Below are 20,250 nucleotides of genomic sequence, written 5' to 3' on the forward strand. Positions count from 1 at the left end.
ACAACAGTTTAAGTTAAAGCAGTTAATTTTTTTAAGTAATCACTTATATAGATATAGATATAGATGATATAGATATAAATTGGTGGCCGCCTCATTCTTTCTCAAGCTCAGAACCATGCAATAGCTCCTCATTTCATTCATGGTAAAAAAATCCTTAAGAGAGCCAGCCTCAAAGTCCCTACAGGGTCCAATGCTCAGTTATCTTTCTAACCTTTTCTCCTACTTTCCTCTCTCTTTGCTCATTTCACTTATGCCACACCGGCCTCCTTATAACAACCCCCTTGATGATCTCATAACAACTGTTCCCTCTTTCTGGAAGACACTTCCACCAGATATCTAACTAACTTACTCCTTTTCTTCACATCCCTCAGTTCCCATCCTCTTAAGGGATCCTGCCTTACCACTCTACATCATACTGCCAAATACACCCACTCCCTGGCACTCCCCATTACCTTACACTGCTCCTTTTCTTTTTTCTTCTGGTGTTTATCACTTCCCACATACAAGAAAATTTATCTTTTATTATGTGTACTGTTTATTGTCTGTAACCCCTTTGCTAGACTCTAAGCTCTACAGGGCAGGGATTTTTGTTTTGGTCTCTGATGTAATCTGAGTGCTTAAAACACAGTCTGGCACACAATACACGATAAATATTTGTTGAATGAATAAATGACTCAAATATTTATCCACAATTTCAGATTAATAACTGAGAATAGTGTTACAGTAAAGAGATTTGGGTGACTGAATTGGAAACTTGCATTCAATGTTTAAAGTTGCTCTTGACTTTAGGCTGTGCTGAATTGAACACCTGGACATTCTTATTATTCAGCTCCAGTTTAAATGTTCATCACTTATCCAAAGCACCTGTCATTACAGACATAATGTAATTTCCCAAACTATACCTTTTCCCTAGTTATTTTATATTGATGACTTCATTTTTAAGGAGGCACTGAAGGCCACCTGGAGACATTCAACATGTTCACACCAATGTTATCTACAATTAAGAGTAAATTATTTACTAGGACACTTTCCACAAATCTTATCTCTATATCTAGGAATCCCTGTTATCCTAGTCAAGTAGATATTTCTGGATGCATTCCCTAATTCTTGAGTCTAGTCTATTTGAGGCCTGTAGCAGAACTCAGACAAAGTCTGGTAGGACAACTGCAGTTTTACATTTTTCAAGTTTAAAAACAAAAATAAAACCAAACCAAACAAACAAAAACCAACTGATGAGGGATACCAAACTGGCAGCTGGTGAGCTAAATATGACCCCATCATTGTTTGGCTGGCCCAAGCTTTTAGTTTTTCTTTTAATTTGAACATTCAGTCAGGGCATCTACTTTCCAATCTGCCATTTGCCCTAGGCTACATCACCCCTATTGCTTATACTAGACCTAATATTAACATCTTTGTTATCTACCTGGCCACTTAGCATTTGAATCTAGGATCTCACTTCTCTGGGAAGTTCAAGTGAACAGAATACCCTGTAACTTATAATCTGTAGCCTTCACTCTTTCAGACTTAGAAACTATACTATATTTAACATAACTCATCCTAGAATAACAAATGAAAATTTAACAAGACCAAATGTAGCGAAAACATAGCTTAGAATCCATAACATTATATATACTGTACAGTCTACGAGTAGCCCAAGAGAATAAATTATGTTTCTGTTATTATGCAGCAGTCTGGAAGGAAGTGTAAGAAAAAAGAAAGGAATTTTGAATTGTTAAAAATATTTGGCCACATTGTTTATGTATTATCACTTGTATTTAATAATTTATCAACATTTATATTAAATCTGGCTTATTCCTTCTAGATTACATAAAACAGAATAAAGGGGCCCCAGGAGACCATAAGTAAGTAATCAATAAATAAAAGCTCTAGTCCAGATCAAAGATAAATTACTCAAAAATAACCCATCATTCTCCTCTGATATACTCTTGCCATCAAAATCCCTCCTATCCTTTAGAGCCAGCCTAAGCCTGAACTCCAGCGCAACTTCTGTAACCAAGTTCCCTGTCAGATCAAGAACTCACTTCTCAAAAATGTACTCATGGTCTTTATCAGATAACTATTCTCTAAGCAAGACAAATCTTTAAATTTTAATACCAGTATTTAGCACTCAAATTTAGTATATAATTTAGGTTATTGTGATGTAATGTGCTGCTTATTTATAATGTAAAATATCATTCAGTAATTGGCATTCAGGGCTTCCCTGGTGGCGCAGTGGTTGAGAGTCCGCCTGCTGACGCAGGGGACATGGGTTCGTGCCCCGGTCTGGGAAGATCCCACATGCCGCGGAGCGGCTGGGCCCGTGAGCCATGGCCGCTAAGCCTGCGCGTCCGGAGCCTGTGCTCCGCAACGGGAGAGGCCACAACAGTGAGAGGCCCGCGTACCGCAAAAAATAATAATAATAAATAACTGGCATTCAGGTAGCTGAATCTCTCCTCAATTATATTACGAACTCCTGTTAGTGAAGATAATCTCTCCTTTCTTAGTACTTTGCAGTACCAGGGACAGTACTAGGTACTGCATTATGCATGTTACTAATAACCTGTTTTCTTTGAAGTTTAACTCCTTGGTATTGAGACAAGGCAGCTTGAATTTCCAGAATCTGAGGGATGTAGATTTTCTTGGGGATACTGAAATATCCTAGAAGGCTCAGTTCTATCATGTATAAAATGAGCTTAGGCTTCCTCAACTTTGAGATATTAAAGAGGATAAAGGACTGCAAATAAACAGAGTAAAATCAGAATGGAATTCTCTTAACTTTTACTTACAAAACAAAGAGCATTATGTATTTAGACTTCATATTTGGAGAAAAGGTCCATCAAGAGGTTAAACTGGTTAATTTCTTTAGCCAAAATTTTATTTAATTATTGGAAGATAACACCAACACATTTCACAGAACTAATGGAGTCACGCTTTATCAAGAGGTGCTTAATGTTCCTGCTCTAATGTTTTCAGTGTTGAGGAATTCATTGACTTGGGAGGAAACCATTCTACTGATGAATGGTACTGTGAAAGTGCTTTCTTGCTTGAGGTAAAACTTGTGCTCCTTAATATCTACCCAACAGACATATTCTTATTAGCAGTACACAGTGAGTTCCCCTCTTTTACTAATGACAATTTTATAAATATGTAAAAGCAACTAGTTCCCACCCCTCCATAGCTGTTCAAAATTCTTATCTAGGTTAGACATTTTAACTTCTGTCCACCATTCCATCCACCATTTTTACTTCCATCCACATAATGCCCCCATGCATAATCCTTCTTTAGACATAATCTGGTTCAAAAACGTTCCGACACTGCAGATAAATCCAGCCCAAAGAGTATGAGTCAAGTAGGTTAAAAGAGCCATTTTCTGTTCAGGCATATGTTCAATTCAATTAAACAATGACAGAGCACATATCATGCACAAAACATTGAGAGAGAGACAAAAAAATACGTAAGAAAAGCTCTTTAGATTTCTAGGAATTCACAACCTGGTGGGCAGCACAGGTAAATGTAAAAGCAAATCAACAGAAAACATAATTTGATCAATGCAATGACACAGTAATTAACACAATAAGTGTACGGGGTTCCAGGGAGAGAGCCAAAGACAGAGTGAGAAAATTCAGAGTGTAAGTACATTCATCATAGAAAGTTGGTCCTTGTACAAAATTATCTCCATCAACCCTTTTCCATTTCAATAAAATCTCTTGAAAAGAGATAAGAATGAAGAAAATGAATTTAAAAGGTGAGAAAGCACTCTAAGATAGGCTTAAAGTTTAAAATGGCCACTCATTGAACATTTTTACTGTAATAGTGCACTGAAAGTTGAACATAAACCTTCCCAAATGCACTATTCTATAGTAGAAGTAGGCTTTTACATATAAGCTGAAGAGAGCCATCAGCTTCTTAGAAGCACAGAATGGATGGATCAATCAAGAGGGCATCAGAACCTGAGGCCTTGATGCTTTGGGACACTCTTAAAAAGCCATCATTAATAGTTGGTAAACTTGTTTTCCCCCTGTACTGATTCTGGCATTCTCACAAATACAAAAGAAACTATGCCTACGATGCCAAGGGTTCTGTTGTAACCTATGTAGATTAAGGCTAACGTAAAACTAGTAGGAGTTTTAAAATTACTATTTATTTCTTAAGTGAACAAAGATTTAGTGACTACCTTTGGCACAGTGCACACTTTTCTAGGCACTAGTGATATGAGAATTAACTAAACAAATATCTTCTCACAAATTCCCTTGCCGGAGATAAACAGTAAACACATAAATATACTACTCTCAGATGGTAAATGCTAACTATAGAGAAAACTGAAAGAAATTTAGGCTTTGGGGAGTGGCTGGTGGAAGTAGGGATTTTTGAAGAAATGTAAGTTGGTACTGAAATTGAAACGTGATTTAAAAACTCCCAACAAACAAATTCCAGGACCAGATGGCTTCACAGGTGAATTCTATCAAACATTTAGAGAAGAGCTAACACCTACTCTTCTCAAACTCTTCCAAAATATAGCAGAGGGAGGAACACGCCCAAACTCATTCTACGAGGCCACCATCACCTTGATACCAAAACCAGACAAGGATGTCACAAAGAAAGAAAACTACAGGCCAATATCACTGATGAACATAGATGCAAAAATCCTCAACAAAATACTAGCAAACAGAATCCAACAGCACATTAAAAGGATCATACACCATGATCAAGTGGGGTTTATTCCAGGAATGCAAGGATTCTGCAATATACGCAAATCAATCAACGTGATACGCCATATTAACAAATTGAAGGAGAAAAACCATATGGTCATCTCAATAGACGCAGAGAAAGCTTTTGACAAAATTCAACACCCATTTATGATAAAAACCCTCCAGAAAGTAGGCACAGAGGGAACTTTCGTCAACAAAATAAAGGCTATATATGACAAACCCACAGCCAACATCGTCCTCAATGGTGAAAAACTGAAAGCATTTCCACTAAGATCAGGAACAAGACAAGGTTACCCACTCTCACCACTCTTATTCAACGTAGTTTTGGAAGTTTTAACCACAGCAATCAGAGAAGAAAAGGAAATAAAAGGAATCCAAATCAGAAAAGAAGAAGTAAAGCTGTCACTGTTTGCAGATGACATGATACTATACATAGAAAATCCTAAAGATGCTACCAGAAAACTACTGGAGCTAATCAATGAATCTGGTAAAGTAGCAGGATACAAAATTAATGCACAGAAATCTCTGGCATTCCTATACACTAATGATGAAAAATCTGAAAGTGAAATCAAGAAAACACTCCCGTTTACCACTGCAACAAAAAGAATAAAATATCTAGGAATAAACCTACCTAGGGAGACAAAAGACCTGTATGCAGAAAATTATAAGACACTCATGAAAGAAATTAAAGATGATACAAATAGATGGAGAGATATACCATGTTCTTGGATTGGAAGAATCAACATTGTGAAAATGACTCTACTATCCAAAGCAATCTACAGATTCAATGCAATCCCTATCAAACTACCACTGGCATTTTTCACAGAACTAGAACAAAAAATTTCACAATTTGTATGGAAACACAAAAGACACCGAATAGCCAAAGCAATCTTCAGAACAAAATCGGAGCTGGAGGAATCAGGCTCCCTGACTTCAGACTATACTACAAAGCTACAGTAATCAAGACACTATGGTAGTGGCACAGAAACAGAAAGACAGATCAATGGAACAGGATAGAAAGCCCAGAGAAAAAACCCACGCACACATGGTCACCTTATCTTTGATAAAGGACACAAGAATATACAGTGGAGAAAAGGGAGCCTCTTCAGTAAGTGGTGCTGGGAAAACTGGACAGCTACTTGTAAAAAAATGAAATTACTATACTTCCTAACACCATACACAAAAATAAGCTCAACATGGATTCAAGACCTAAATGTAAGGCCAGACACTATAAAACTCTTAGAGGAAAATATAGGCAGAACACTCTATGACATAAATCACGCAAGATCTTTTTTGACCCACCTCCTAGAGAAATGGAAATAAAAACAAAAATAAACAAATGGGACCTAATGAAACTTCAAAGCTTTTGCACAGCAAAGGAAACCATAAACAACACGAAAAGACAACCCTCAGAATGGGAGAAAATATTTGCAAATGAAGCAACTGACAAAGGATTAATCTCCAAAATTTACAAGCAGCTCATGCAGCTCAATAACAAAAAAACACACAACCCAATCCAAAAATGGGCAGAAGACCTAAATAGACATTTGTCCAAAGAAGATATACAGCCTGCCAACAAACAGATGAAATAATGCTCAACATCATTAATCATTAGAGAAATGCAAATCAAAACTACAATGAGATAACACCTCACACCAGTCAGAATGGCCATCATCAAAAAATCTAGAAACAATAAATGCTGGAGAGGGTGTGGAGAAACGGGAACACTCCTGCACTGCTGATGGGAATGTGAATTGGTACAGCCACTATGGAGAACAGTATGGAGGTCCTTAAAAAACTACAAATAGAACTACCATATGACCCAGCAATCCCACTACTGGGCATATACCCTGAGCAAACCATAATTCAAAAAGAGTCATGTACCAAAATGTTCATTGCAGCTCTATTTACAATAGCCCGGAGATGGAAACAACCTAAGTGTCCATCATCGGATGAATGGATAAAGAAGATGTGGCACATATATACAATGGAATATTACTCAGCCATAAAAAGAAACGAAATTGAGCTGTTTGTAATGAGATGGATAGACCTAGAGTCTGTCATACAGAGTGAAGTGAGTCAGAAAGAGAAAGACAAATACTGTATGCTAACACATATATATGGAATTTAAGGAAAAAAATGTCATGAAAAACCTAGGGGTATGACAGGAATAAAGATACAGACCTACTAGAGAATGGACCTGAGGATATGGGGAGGGGGAAGGGTAAGCTGTGACAAAGCAAGAGAGAGGCATGGACATATATATGCTACCAAATGTAAGGTAGATAGCTAATGGGAAGCAGTCGTGTAGCTCGGGGAGATCAGCTCGGTGCTTTGTGACTGCCTGGAGGGGTGGGATGGGGAGGGTGGGAGGGAGGGAGACGTAAGAGAGAGGGGATGTGGGAACATATGTGTACGTGTAGCTGATTCGCTTTGTTGTGGGGCAGGGGCTAGCGCACCATTGCGAGGCGGTTATACTCTAATAAAGATGTAAAAAAAAAAATTAATGATCCAGAAAGCAACCAAAACATACACATACACACACACACACACACACGCACACACACAGCCCTTTTTCCTCATTCTGTAACTTATTGTTGGAGGGTAGTGACATCATTTCAGCGTGTGTCTGATTTCCCAGGAAACTAGACTTTAACCTGTGTACTTCCTAAATGGACATGTGTGGATACAAAACAATTTTTAAGAATGAAAAGGCAAGAAGTCAATGAGCTACATGAAAGTGAAGAAATAAAACTGGGACAATGTAAGGGCAGTAACATGATGTAGAGAAGAATTAATGGAAGCGGACAGGCCTGGTTTCAATTCTGGCACTGCCATTTACAAGCTACTTAATCTCAGGCAATGTAGTTAATTTGAGTTCCAGTTTTGTCCTCTGTAAATTGGAATAAAAAATGCCTTCCTTTGTAGTAACCCAGAAATTAAATGAGATTTAGGGAGAGTATTTAGATTCTACATGCCCAATTCTAATGTATGGAGGGGGTGTTTTCCCCCATAACACCAAGCAAATACTTGGGACACCAGCTGGGTATTCTAAAATTTAACTCAATTCTGACACTATCTACTGGGAGATAGCATCAGATTCCACAGGTTAAGGGCTCAATCCTACAAGACTGTCCCCACCCCCAAACACAACCATACTGCAGACACCAGTGGAAAGCCCAGTTTGTCACTTGTCCTGGGTAAGCATAGATGGGGGGGTTCCAAAAACCGCCTCCTAGGGTTTGATTAATTTAGAGTGGCTCACAGAACCCAGAGAAACATTTTACTTACTAGATTACCAGTTTATTATAAAAAGATACAACTCAGGAACAGCCAGATGAAAGAGATGCCTAGGGCAAAGTATAGGGAAATTGCTTGGAGCTTCCATGCTCTCTCTAGGTGCTCCCCTGTCCCCACATCTCCATGTGTTCACCAACCCAGAAGCTCTCCAAACTCTGTCCTTTGGGGGTTTTATGGAGGCTTCATTACATAGGCATGACTAATAAAGTCATGGCCATTAGCAACTGATTCAGCCTGCAGCCTCTCTCCCCACCCAGGAGGTCAGGGGGTGAGACTGAAAGTTTCACCCCTCTATTCATGACTAGTTCTCCTGGGAACCAGCCCCCATCCTTATGTGCTTTCCAAACCTCATTAACATAAACCTGGCTGTGGTGAAATGGGCTTGTTATTGATTGGGTTCAGGACAGGCCATCCCCAAATACACCACTTTGGCATATTGATTATTTTGAATTAAAGTTACTCAAGAAACAGCCAGTGCAAGAAGGGCACTCTGACCCTCCTTTGTCTCCCTGAAAGCAGGAAATAAATCTCCAATGTGAAAGGTACCCTCCCTGTACCAGGAGGGTAGAAGACATCCGTATCAACACAGGCAGGGAATTTAGAGCCAAGAAGACTGTATAAACGAACCTTGTTAATTCTTCGCCATTTACTACCCCTAGTCCAAATGCCTTTGTCAATTCTTCACAAAAAAATTGTTTCTTTCATTAAAAGGTATAAAAGCTGCCTGCTTTAGTCACTCCTTTGAGCTCCTATTTCTATGAGCTCCTGTACATACAAAATTAAACTTGGCTTTTCCTGTTAACCTGTCTTATGTCAATTTAATTATTAGACCAGCCAAAGAACCTAGAAGGGAAAAAAGGAAAAGTTTTCCTCCCCTACATAATGAATAATAAGATAGTCATTTCATCCTTATGACTCTGAAGCATTTTGAGGAACTGAGGACAAGAGACCAAATATTTTAACAAAAGATGTTCCCAATTCGTCTTATCATTCAGGAAATTCCAAGGGTTTTGGGAGCTCTGAGCCAGGAACTGTGGATGAAGACCAAATATATACGAGAAATAGATTTTGATCATCTGAACGTTAGGCAGGAAGTTAGCCATGAGCGACAAGAGGCGGCCCCGTCGGCTGAACATCCAGTAGCCGCCTAAATCCTGCCAAGCTATTTGCCAACCCCGCCCCAAACACACCCCCATCAGTAACCAACATGGTCAGGGGACCAGAAAAATCTCCCAATGGCCGACTGGAGGGACTTCCCCACTCTGGCACATGCACACACCTCACGCTATCATGTTCATAGATAACCTTTGGTGGCCTTTAGGCTCATTAAATGTTCATAAATATTCTATGAATACATACATCTGATTGTAACAGACAATTATGGGAAGGACATGCACAGCAGAGCCTCTTGTTATATAACCTGCAGCTGTCACTGTCAATCAAAGACCTTGCCTTAAAAACTCTACATCCCAGGGCTTCCCTGGTAGCGCACCGGCTGAGAGTCTGCCTGCCGATGCAGGGGACACGGGTTCGTGCCCCGGTCCGGGAAGATCCCACATGCCGCGGAGCGGCTGGGCCCGTGAGCCATAGCCGCTGAGCCTGCGGGTCCGGAGCCTGTGCTCCGCAATGGGAGAGGCCACAACAGTGAGAGGCCCGCGTACCGCAAAAAAACCCAAAAAAACTCTACATCCCAGCCTCCAGGGCCATTGCCTTCCTTGGCCTGGCCCACCTCTCTCTTGAGGTGTTCTCTCCGTTCTCTCCTTATCTTCAATAAACTCTCTTCCAACCGGTAAGACCTCAGATTCTTCTTTGAGACCTTACCAGGAACAGAGGCCCTGGCAGGAGGGGTCCCCAGACTCTCTTCTGCTAAACATGAATGACAAAATGTATATTTCTTATAAATCACCATATTGCAGAGAGAGACAGAGACAAAGACAAAACATACAATCACAGTAGATGAACTTTATTTAGATGCTAATTGAAACAGTTACTTAAAAAGAAGCATCAGCAACAAGACAAACACAATTATGAGACAATTAGGGAGGTATGAACAATGCCTGGATGTTTGAGGATACTAAGGAATAACTTAAATATTTTTAGTAGTAATGGCATCATGGCTGTGTCAAAAACACAGAGACTGTTTTAGAAACACAGCACTATTTAAGGATAAAATGGTGTGATGGTTAGGATTTGCTTCAAATTATCATGAAAAATGTGTGGCCATGCAATGGAATCTGGGTAGAGGATACAAGAGAGGTTTCTTGTTATTTTATCTCTACAATTATATATATTTTATATTTTCAATAATTAACTTAAAAATCCTTAAATCTTAAGAAATAGAATTATAGTAAGGATGTGGTAAGGACTACAACCCAGAAGCTCTCCATAGAGCTATAATAGAATTACAGAAAGGATGTGGTAAGGACTACATGAAGTAACACATATTAGAAACCTAACCCTTTTCCAGGCACGTATGAGGTATTTAGGGATCCATTTAAATAGACTGGAACCATTCTTTGAGAGCAGGGCTTCATAAACTTTCATGAGCACACACATCACTTGGGGATCTTGTGAAATGCAGATTCTGACACACAAGGTCTAGAAGGACCAAGATTAGAAAGGATCAATGAAAATAAAGGCTGGAAAATTTACGTTTGGGCCTACAGTGTAGAATCTTGCAACTACATGGGCTTGTAACAGGCATACAAATAACTATTATAGGAGGGAACCAACAGAGTATCAAATCCAACTCTGAGGAGGGCTTTTAACTCATTTGAAGTGCCCTGAGGCAATCTTAAAACACTATTAACTGCATGCCTGAGAGCGTATTCCATGGATATCTTTAAATATGCAATCCATTTTTTTTTTTTTTTTTTTTTTTTTTTGTGGTACGCGGGCTTCTCACTGTTGTGGCCTCTCCCATTGCGGAGCACAGGCTCCGGACGCGCAGGCCCAGCGGCCATGGCTCACGGACCCAGCCGCTCCGCGGCATGTGGGATCTTCCCAGACCGGGGCATGAACCCGTGTCCCCTGCATCGGCAGGCGGACTCTCAACCACTGCGCCACCAGGGAAGCCCTGCAATCTATTTTTAAATATTCCAAAATAGTATAAATATATTAGATAAGAAGTAAAACACAGGAAATTGAAAAATAAATAGGAAGACAATGTAGAATATAAATAATTTGTTTGTAAGGTCATATTCCTAGCTTCCTTACCTTCTTCCCAAACTGATACTTGTTGATATTATAATTTATTTAGTGGTCTACTTACATAGGATCAAGTTTCCTAGAATTTCATTAATTAAGATACACAATTTGTCTTCAGTTCAGCTACTCCAGGAAATACATAGTATTTTTATATAATTTGAATATAGAATATTTCCTAAGCAGCCATGTATTTTGCAGGGTACAAAAACCATTTTTTTAAAGTACAAATATAGCTGACTGATCAATGCTAATGATGGAAAAGTTTCAATAGTAATTAGAATAGAGAAGTATCAGCTCAACAAAGCAGAGGCTTGAGAAAACAAGAAATAGTTCTTTTACTTTTATTTGAATTGTCATGGCATCCCTATTCTAATTTAAAGTTCAGTTGTTTTTCTCCAAAATATACTATTCATAAGCATTTAGACTCAGTGATTAAAATATTATCCTAATTTTCAGTGTTTTTGTGTGTGGCTGAATGAAACCTGAAGTTTGTCTACCTCATGCAAATGAGTATCAAACCATGACTGTCTATATAAAAGGAGTAAACTGTTATTTCCAAAATCTAATACAAATGATAAACTCCTTCCCAGCCATTGATTAGCCAATTTTTATGAAGATATCAATAAATTAGTCTCCATTCAATTTCATTTCTTACACAGATGGTATATTACCATTTCTCTAAAAATTATTTTACCTAACTTGTTCATCTTGAATATGTTCTCCTTATTGTATAACAACACTTAAAATAAATGAAAATAATTCTTGTTTTGCTTATGCTAGAGAAGTTATTCAGGCAACTTTAATCTGTAGTCTGACGTAATTATTTTTCTCTATTATTCTCGAAATAAGATCAGACTAAGAAGGGAATGCAAATGTAATAAAGGACAGTTGGAAGTTATGAGATTAATAAGTTCTGGGGATGTAGGACTTCCCTGGTCGTGCAATGGTTAAGAATCCACCTGCCAACGCAGGGGACACGGGTTCAAGCCCTGGTCTGGGAAGATCCCACATGCCGCCGAGCAACTAAGCCCGTGAGCCACAACTACTGAGCCTGTGTGCCACAACTACTGAAGCCCGTGCACCTAGAGCCCGTGCTCTGCAACAAGAGAAGCCACTGCAATGAGAAGCCTGTGCACTGCAATGAAGAGTAGCCCCCGCTCGCCTCAACTAGAGAAAGCCTGTGAGCAGCAGCAAAGACCCAATGCAGCCAAAAATAAAATAAATTAATTAATGTATTAGAAAAAAAGTTTTGGGGATGTAATGTACAGTATGGTGGCTATAGTTTAAAATACTGTATTGTATCAAAAAATGGGCAGAAGACCAAAACAGACATTTCTCCAAAGAAGACATACAGATGGTCAACAGGCACATGAAAAGATGCTCAACACTGCTAATTATTAGAAGAATGAAAATCAAAACTACAAGATATCATCTCACACCAGTCAGAATGGCCATCATCAAAAAGTCTACAAATAATAAATGCTGGAGAGGGTGTGGAGAAAAGGAAACTCTCCTACACTGTTGGTGTGAAGGTAAATTGGTACAGCTACTATGGAGAACAGTATGGAGGTTCCTTAAAAAACTAACAATAGAGCTACCATATGAGCCAACAATCCCACTCCTGGGCATGTATCTGGAAAAAACAAAAACTCTAACTTGAAAAGATACATGCAGCCAATGTTCATAACAGCACTATTCACAACAGTCAAGACATGGCAGCAACCTAAGTATCCATCAACAGATGAATGGATAAAGAAGGTGTGGTATACCATGGAATATTACTCAGCCATAGAAAGAATGAAATAATGCCATTTGCAGCAACATAGATGGATTTAGAGATTATCATACTAAGTGAAGTCAGACAGAGGAAGACAAATATGGTATCACTTACATGCAGAATCTAAAAAACTAATACAAATTAATTTATTTACAAAACAGAAACAGACTCACAGACATAGAAAACAAACTTATGGTTACCAAAGGGGGAAGAGGAGAGGGAGGCATAAATTAGGAGTTTGGGATTAACAGGTATACACCACTATATATAAAATAAACAACAAAGATTTACTGTATAGCACAGACAACTACATTCAATATTTTGCAATAACTTATAATAGAAAATAATCTGAAGCTGTACACCTGAAACTAACATAATACTGTAAATCAAATATAGTTCAATAAAAAAATTTTTAAAAATACTGTATTGTATATTTGAAAGTTGCTAAGAGTAAATGTTAAAAGTTTTCATAGAAAATAATCTGAAGCTGTACACCTGAAACTAACATAATACTGTAAATCAAATATAGTTCAATAAAAAAATTTTTAAAAATACTGTATTGTATATTTGAAAGTTGCTAAGAGTAAATGTTAAAAGTTTTCAACGCACACACACACATTGTAACTATGTGAGGTGATAGATGTGTAAACTAATCTTACTATAACAATTATTTTGCAAGATATAAATTTATCACATCACCACACTGTAAACCTTAAACATACTCAGTGTTGCATGTCAATTATATCTCAGTAATGCTGGGAAAAAAGTTCCTTAATTTATAAGTCTAGAGATCATGGCCAGAGAAATGAAATTCTCTTAAATATAGCAGACACTTGCCACTGTGAGCTGTCCTTAGAGTCATCTGTACAAACTCCTTCCTGCTCTTAATTTCATATTTTTATTGTACTTGATTATTGTAATTATATTATCCGGGGAGAAGCTAAGAAACACTCAGAAAATATTTTGTTCATTCTGTGTATCTAGGTAACTGCATTCCTCAAATAGCACAGCTGCATGCAACTTTGCAAGAAGACCAACTATTAATGACCCAGAAAGGAAGGACACAAAATTTAATGGGCAGAAAAGGTCTAATCCTAGCTCTGTAACTAATTATCTGGGTAACCTTGGACATGTTGTGAATGCCCTCTAGATATAAATAACGTCAATCTTTTATAAAAAGATACTCTCCTAGACAGATATCCATATTGTCTTACAGATCTTAAATTCTACTTATTCTCTTACCTTGAGCCTAGATCCTGTGGGCAAATTACATGAGTCTGAAGGCTAGATAGGCAAATGAGAGCTAAACTGAAATTATAAAATTTTAAATTGCGTACTCTAGAAAAAGGCCATTAATCATTCAAGATGACTACTTGACTTTAAAAAATTATATATAACATGACCAGGGCAGAATAATTGCTATTATTTTGAAAAGAATAATTGTAATTGAATTATTAATAATAATTAACTCAGGGGAATGTGTTGGAAAACTCAGTGCAGGTGAAAGATTCATAAAAAAATTTGTAAGCCTGCAGTGAAAAATTCAGTAATTTGAACACAATCTTAACCCAACTTAATTGCATGCGTCAGAGATGATTCCACAGACATTTTGAGAAGGTAATGTATACTTAAATGGAAAAACATACAAATGGGTTTCCTAATAAAAATGTAGTGTGCTGTATGACATTATCTCAGCAAATACCAGGAAACTGTGTCTAGACTACAGAAGTCATTGTGGTGATAAAATTAATACTTTTCCTCCCCACTGTTGCCATTTCTTGGGGAAAAAAAAAAAAGAGTTTCTATTTTTAAAAATGCCACCAATTTGCTCTGCAAGTAAATTAAAATTTGCTTTCTTTCAACTGTGAATATCAACCAAACCGATATTAAGATTAATCTTTTTAAAAATTAATTTTTATTGGAGTATAGCTGCTTTACAATGTTGTGTTAGTTTCTACTGTACAGCAAGGTGAATCAGCCATACGTACACATATATCCCATATTTTTTTAACATCTTTATTGGAGTATAATTGCTTTACAATGGTGTGTTAGTTTCTGCTTTATAACAAAGTGAACTAGCTATACGTATACACATATCCCCATATCCCCTCCCTCTTGCGTCTCCCTCCCTCCCACCCTCCCTATCCCAGCCCTCTAGGTGGACACAAAGCACCGAGCTGATCTCCCTGTGCTATGCGGCTGCTTCCCACTAGCTATCTATTTTACATTTGGTAGTATATATAAGTCCATGCCACTCTCTCACTTCGTCCCAGCTATCCCCTCCTTTTTGGATTTCCTTCCCATTTAGGTTACCACAGAGCATTGAGTAGAGTTCCCTGTTCTATACAGTTGGTTCTCATTAGTTATCTATTTTATACATAGTATCAATAATGTATATATGTCAATCCCAATCTCCCAATTCATCCCACCCTCCCTTTCCCCCTTGGTATCCATACATTTGTTCCCTGCATCTGTGTCTCTACTTCTGCTTTGCACATAAGATCATCTATGCCATTTTTCTTGATTCCATATATATGCATTAACATACGATATTTTTCTTTTTCTGACTTACTTCACTCTGTATGACAGTCTCTAGGTCCAGCTATGTCTCTACAAATGACCCAATTTCATTCCTTTTTATGGCTGAGTAATATTCCACTGTATATATGTACCACATCTTCTTTATCCATTCGTCTGTCAATGGGTATTTAGGTTCCTTCCATGTCCTGGCTATTGTAAATAGTGCTGCAATGAACACTGGGGTGCATGTGTCTTTATGAATTATGGTTCTCTCTAGGTATATGCCCAGGAGTAGGATTGCTGGGTCTTATGGAATATCAATCTTTATATCCAGATTCATCTTTACAGTTGTCCCTTGTTCCTCTGTCCTTCTTCCTATTCCTTTCTCCAAGTGCAATACTGTCACTGCTTTTTTCACTATTGTTCCTCACATCCTTCTTTGTTTTTACTGCTAGTAATCAAATTGTGGCCCTTGCCAGAATCACAGAAGGAAAACCAAAGGGAAGTAGAAATAGAATGCCTGAGCTTCTTAGCCAGTATGCCTGACTCTGATTTCTTTCTCCAAACTTTTAATGTACTCTCATCATGGGATCCAGAGACCCTTTCTAAAACACAGATTTTGCCTGTGATCAATACCGTCCACTGAGTTCCTGCTTTCAGTAAAACAAAACCTGTTATTCAATTTAAAATTTACTGGTCTCCTCAATTCCATTTTGTCCTACCCATGCAACCAATTTATTGACACTTCTTGTAAACCATTCTCAGAATTATCCACTCAAGTGTCCATGGAATTTCATGCTTAGCTGCTCTTTTTACAGTCTTCTCCCAAGCACATCTGCCCCTTGCCATCTCAGTATTTTATTGGCAAATTTCTACTCATCTTCCTTGATCAAACTCCTCTGTTAATCAACTATCCCCATCTCTACCATCATACAGAAATGCATTCTTCTATTCCAGAAATTGTCAGTCTGTCTGGTTGACTGTATTACAGAAATTAGTAACCATGTTCTGGGATGCCATGTACACTAGTAAAGATTATGCCTAACAAGGGACATCTTGTTGAGGGCAAGGTTGTCCCAGCACAAGGCTCCATCCACCGAAACAAGAGATGCATTTTTCTTATTCTTGCAAATTTGATATATGCTCAGCAAGCTGTTCTCATCCACCTGGAGGAGGCACCTACTCCATGGGGAAGCACTGTCTAAGTTTGCCCTATTCACTTGATTGTGACAAACTTAAGCGCAGGGTTCATGCTCTTTCTCATTCATTAACATTCTCTATTTAATTAATTAAATTTTGTTGGGAGGAGTGAACACAATGATAAATTTATTGAGAATTCAACTTGAAATGGCAAACTTAAAAATTTGCAGCAGTCTTTCCCCATATTCTATGCTTTGCTTCAAGAGTACATGGGTCCATAAAATTAACACCAGTGTGGGAAAATAGGAACTAATGTTCTTTAATCTAGTATAAGGTATTTGAGGTACTGCCGTTATGGAAAGCAGTATGGAGGTTCCTTAAAAAATTAAAAATAGAACTACCACTGATCCTACAATCCCACTTCTGGGTACATATCTAAAAGAATTGAAATCAAGATCTCAAAGAGATATCTGCACTCCTATGTTTACTGGAACATTATTCACAATGGCCAAGATGTGAAAACAAGCTTAATGTCCATTGATGGATAAATGGATAAAGAAAATGTTGTATATTCATACAACGGAATATTATTGCTTAAATAAGAAGGAAACCTTAAAAATAAGAATTAAACCTTATAAAAGAAGGAAATGCTAGAATCGGAGACAACATGGAAATGCTGGATATGAGACAACATGGATAAACCTTGAGGGCATTATGATAAGTGAAAGAAGCCAGTCACAAAAAGACAAATATTGTATGGTTCCACTTATATGAAGTATCTAAAATAGTCAAATTCATGGAAGCAAAGAACATAATGGAATTGTTTCTGACAACCATTTGTAGACAGAAAAGGCACGGAAGAGAAATCTACTAGGGGGAAAGGCGAGTCTAGTTATACCTCAAAGATAGGCCCAAGATTTGGTGGGAAAGGGCTGGTTAGGCCACAGCAAATGGCTCAAACTGGAACCCTCTCTTAACCCAGCCCAAACTCAAGGATCCCTTGCCTTCCCCACATACAGATAATAATTGATGCCCATACTTGATCCCTCTACCTTCCCCATAGAGATAAGCCCAGCAATGCGGGTGGTTTCCAACTCTGGAAACCAGGACTACACAGAGCAGACGTTCCATGGGCACCAAAAGCGAGGACAGAGTCCCAGGGTTGTGTCAGTACATGGCTTTGTGCTGTGCAGTGTTTGTGTGCTCTGTGTGTGGGTCTGTCAATACCTCCTCCCAGAAAGTGCATTTCCTCAGGGACTGGGTCATGATTCTGCTCCAGGTTCCTCTATTCAATCTGCCCCTGTCTACACATGTGCAGAAATTTGTTTCGATTTGTAGCATCTGAGAGTATGAATTTTCAGGGCTTTTGTAGGTTTTCCCTTAATTTTAGAATTTCTATGAATCTCAGTGGGAGTTCTGTAGAACCATTTCTATTTTCAAAGAGCTTTTAAATAAATTATTTCAATATTATTTGAAAGTTCAAATAGAAGAGCTAAAATGAAACAAATGGCCTTTCCTTAGAGCAGTGTAAAGTAGAAATGTTTCTGTTATACATATGTAAAGGTATCAAAAAGAGGCCTAATTACTTTACAGGTTTCAACATGTGGTTCTTAATAGCAAAGAAGTTATTGCACATTTAATTAGAATAAGAGCCAACTAGGTGGACTTAGATGTTGATTTGATTATATATTTAAGTGCATTATTGCATTTTTCAATATGCTTACCAATATAGTTGAGTACATACATTAGTAGATACATTTCCCACATAAGTATTTGTAATTCAATATAATCCATTAGATTGAGAGCAGTATTTCTTATTTGACAGCAATATAATTTTATGATTGTCGCTTTTTCCTAATATTTTTTCTACCAAGACAAAGTATATGTGATCAAGACATGTTTTAATACATTTAGATGCCAAAATAAGTGTAATTATATTTTGACTGATATAAAGTTAGGGAGTAAAATATTAATATTCCAATTGTCTAACTGAAAGAATAAAATTGACTTCATTACTATGCCACTGAGCATTAGCTAAGCTATTAGCATTTTTCTAAGGCTATATTATGAATAAACACAACAAGGGGATTCAGAAGTGTCTGATTAAACCACTGATCACATTGTAGTTTATTTTTTTCACAAAGTTTTATATAGGAGAATTTAGTTAAGTCATATGTTACTTTAAAGGAGAAGATAAACAAGATTTACTATTACCATACAACATCATTGTATGTGTAAAATTAAAGTTTATTTTACATATCTAATATTCTGTATTATTTTTCATGTATAAATGATCCTCTATATACTAGGTAAGTCTGGCTGATGCTTTGATTGAAAATGTGTGAGATCTTAAGCAGATGACTCAGCCAAGTCTTGTTTGGACTCTTAATCCAAGGAAACTGTGAGATAATAAAGTGCATTGTTTTAAAATGCTAAATTTGTGTTAACTTGTTACACAGCTATAAATAACGAACACAGATAAGATCAAGGTAAGATTAGGCATGGTGCCACTCTGCTCCCACGAGACTTTGTATGTAGTCAGTCATTTAGAATTTACACACAACTAGTGTAACTCTTTGCTTACCTGCCTTCCTCACTAGTCTATCTGCAACCTGATGACAGAGATTGTTATCTATAATTCTAGAGTCTCAAAGAGTGCCTGATACATAGTAAGCACTCAAAAAATATTTGTTTTCAGATTAAATTAGGATTCTTAAGGAGGCCATCATGACAGTGAAGTGATGCGAAAGTGCTTGAAAAAACTGTTTACAAAAAGGATAGGATTTGGTTCTTACAAGAATGGTTAAGTTACTGTATGATATCTTTGAATTTTGAGCTCCTCAGGCTGAAAAAAAAATCATTAATATACTATATGTGACTTCAAAACAATAAGAATAATCATATAACCACAATTGAAAATTAGCTTCATTGATTTATAGTAAAGTTTCCAATATTCCTCTGCGATGAGAATAGTGGAGGCAAATATATATATACATTCACACACATATATATATATACATTCACACACACATATATACACATACACACACACATACACACACACACACATATACACACATATATATATATATATACACCAATAAACTCTGAGGTATGTACAAATACATGGGACTATAAAATACTTTTTCAAAAGTGACTGAAAGATACAGGTAACAGAGAGAGCGAGAAGAAGAGAGAGGATAAATTGCTTAATACCTACAAACCTACATTTCATCCTAACAGAACTGGGTTCAATATTATTTAGGTTCACACAATGATGACAGCAAGCAGGGATGGTACATTTTGAGGACACAGTCTATACCTACTGCTAACATTCACTATCACCTTCCTGTCATATGTAAAGGCCTTAAAAAGCTAGTAAATTGCTCTTTTCAAATCAAAAGGCATTTTTGTTTTCAGTATACAGAAAATGAATGTTGGCTACACAGTGAAACTCTCAATTGTTATTGAAAGCCATGGATATTGATTACACATTAAAAGAAACATGTAGTTCATAGATATTAGGCCAAATAGAAATAAGAATGTTAAAATCATTTCCTTTGAGATGCATTATATCTTAGACATAAAAATATTAAT

This window comes from Delphinus delphis, chromosome X, assembly GCF_949987515.2.
Source record: "Delphinus delphis chromosome X, mDelDel1.2, whole genome shotgun sequence".
In the NCBI taxonomy this organism is placed as follows: domain Eukaryota; kingdom Metazoa; phylum Chordata; class Mammalia; order Artiodactyla; family Delphinidae; genus Delphinus; species Delphinus delphis.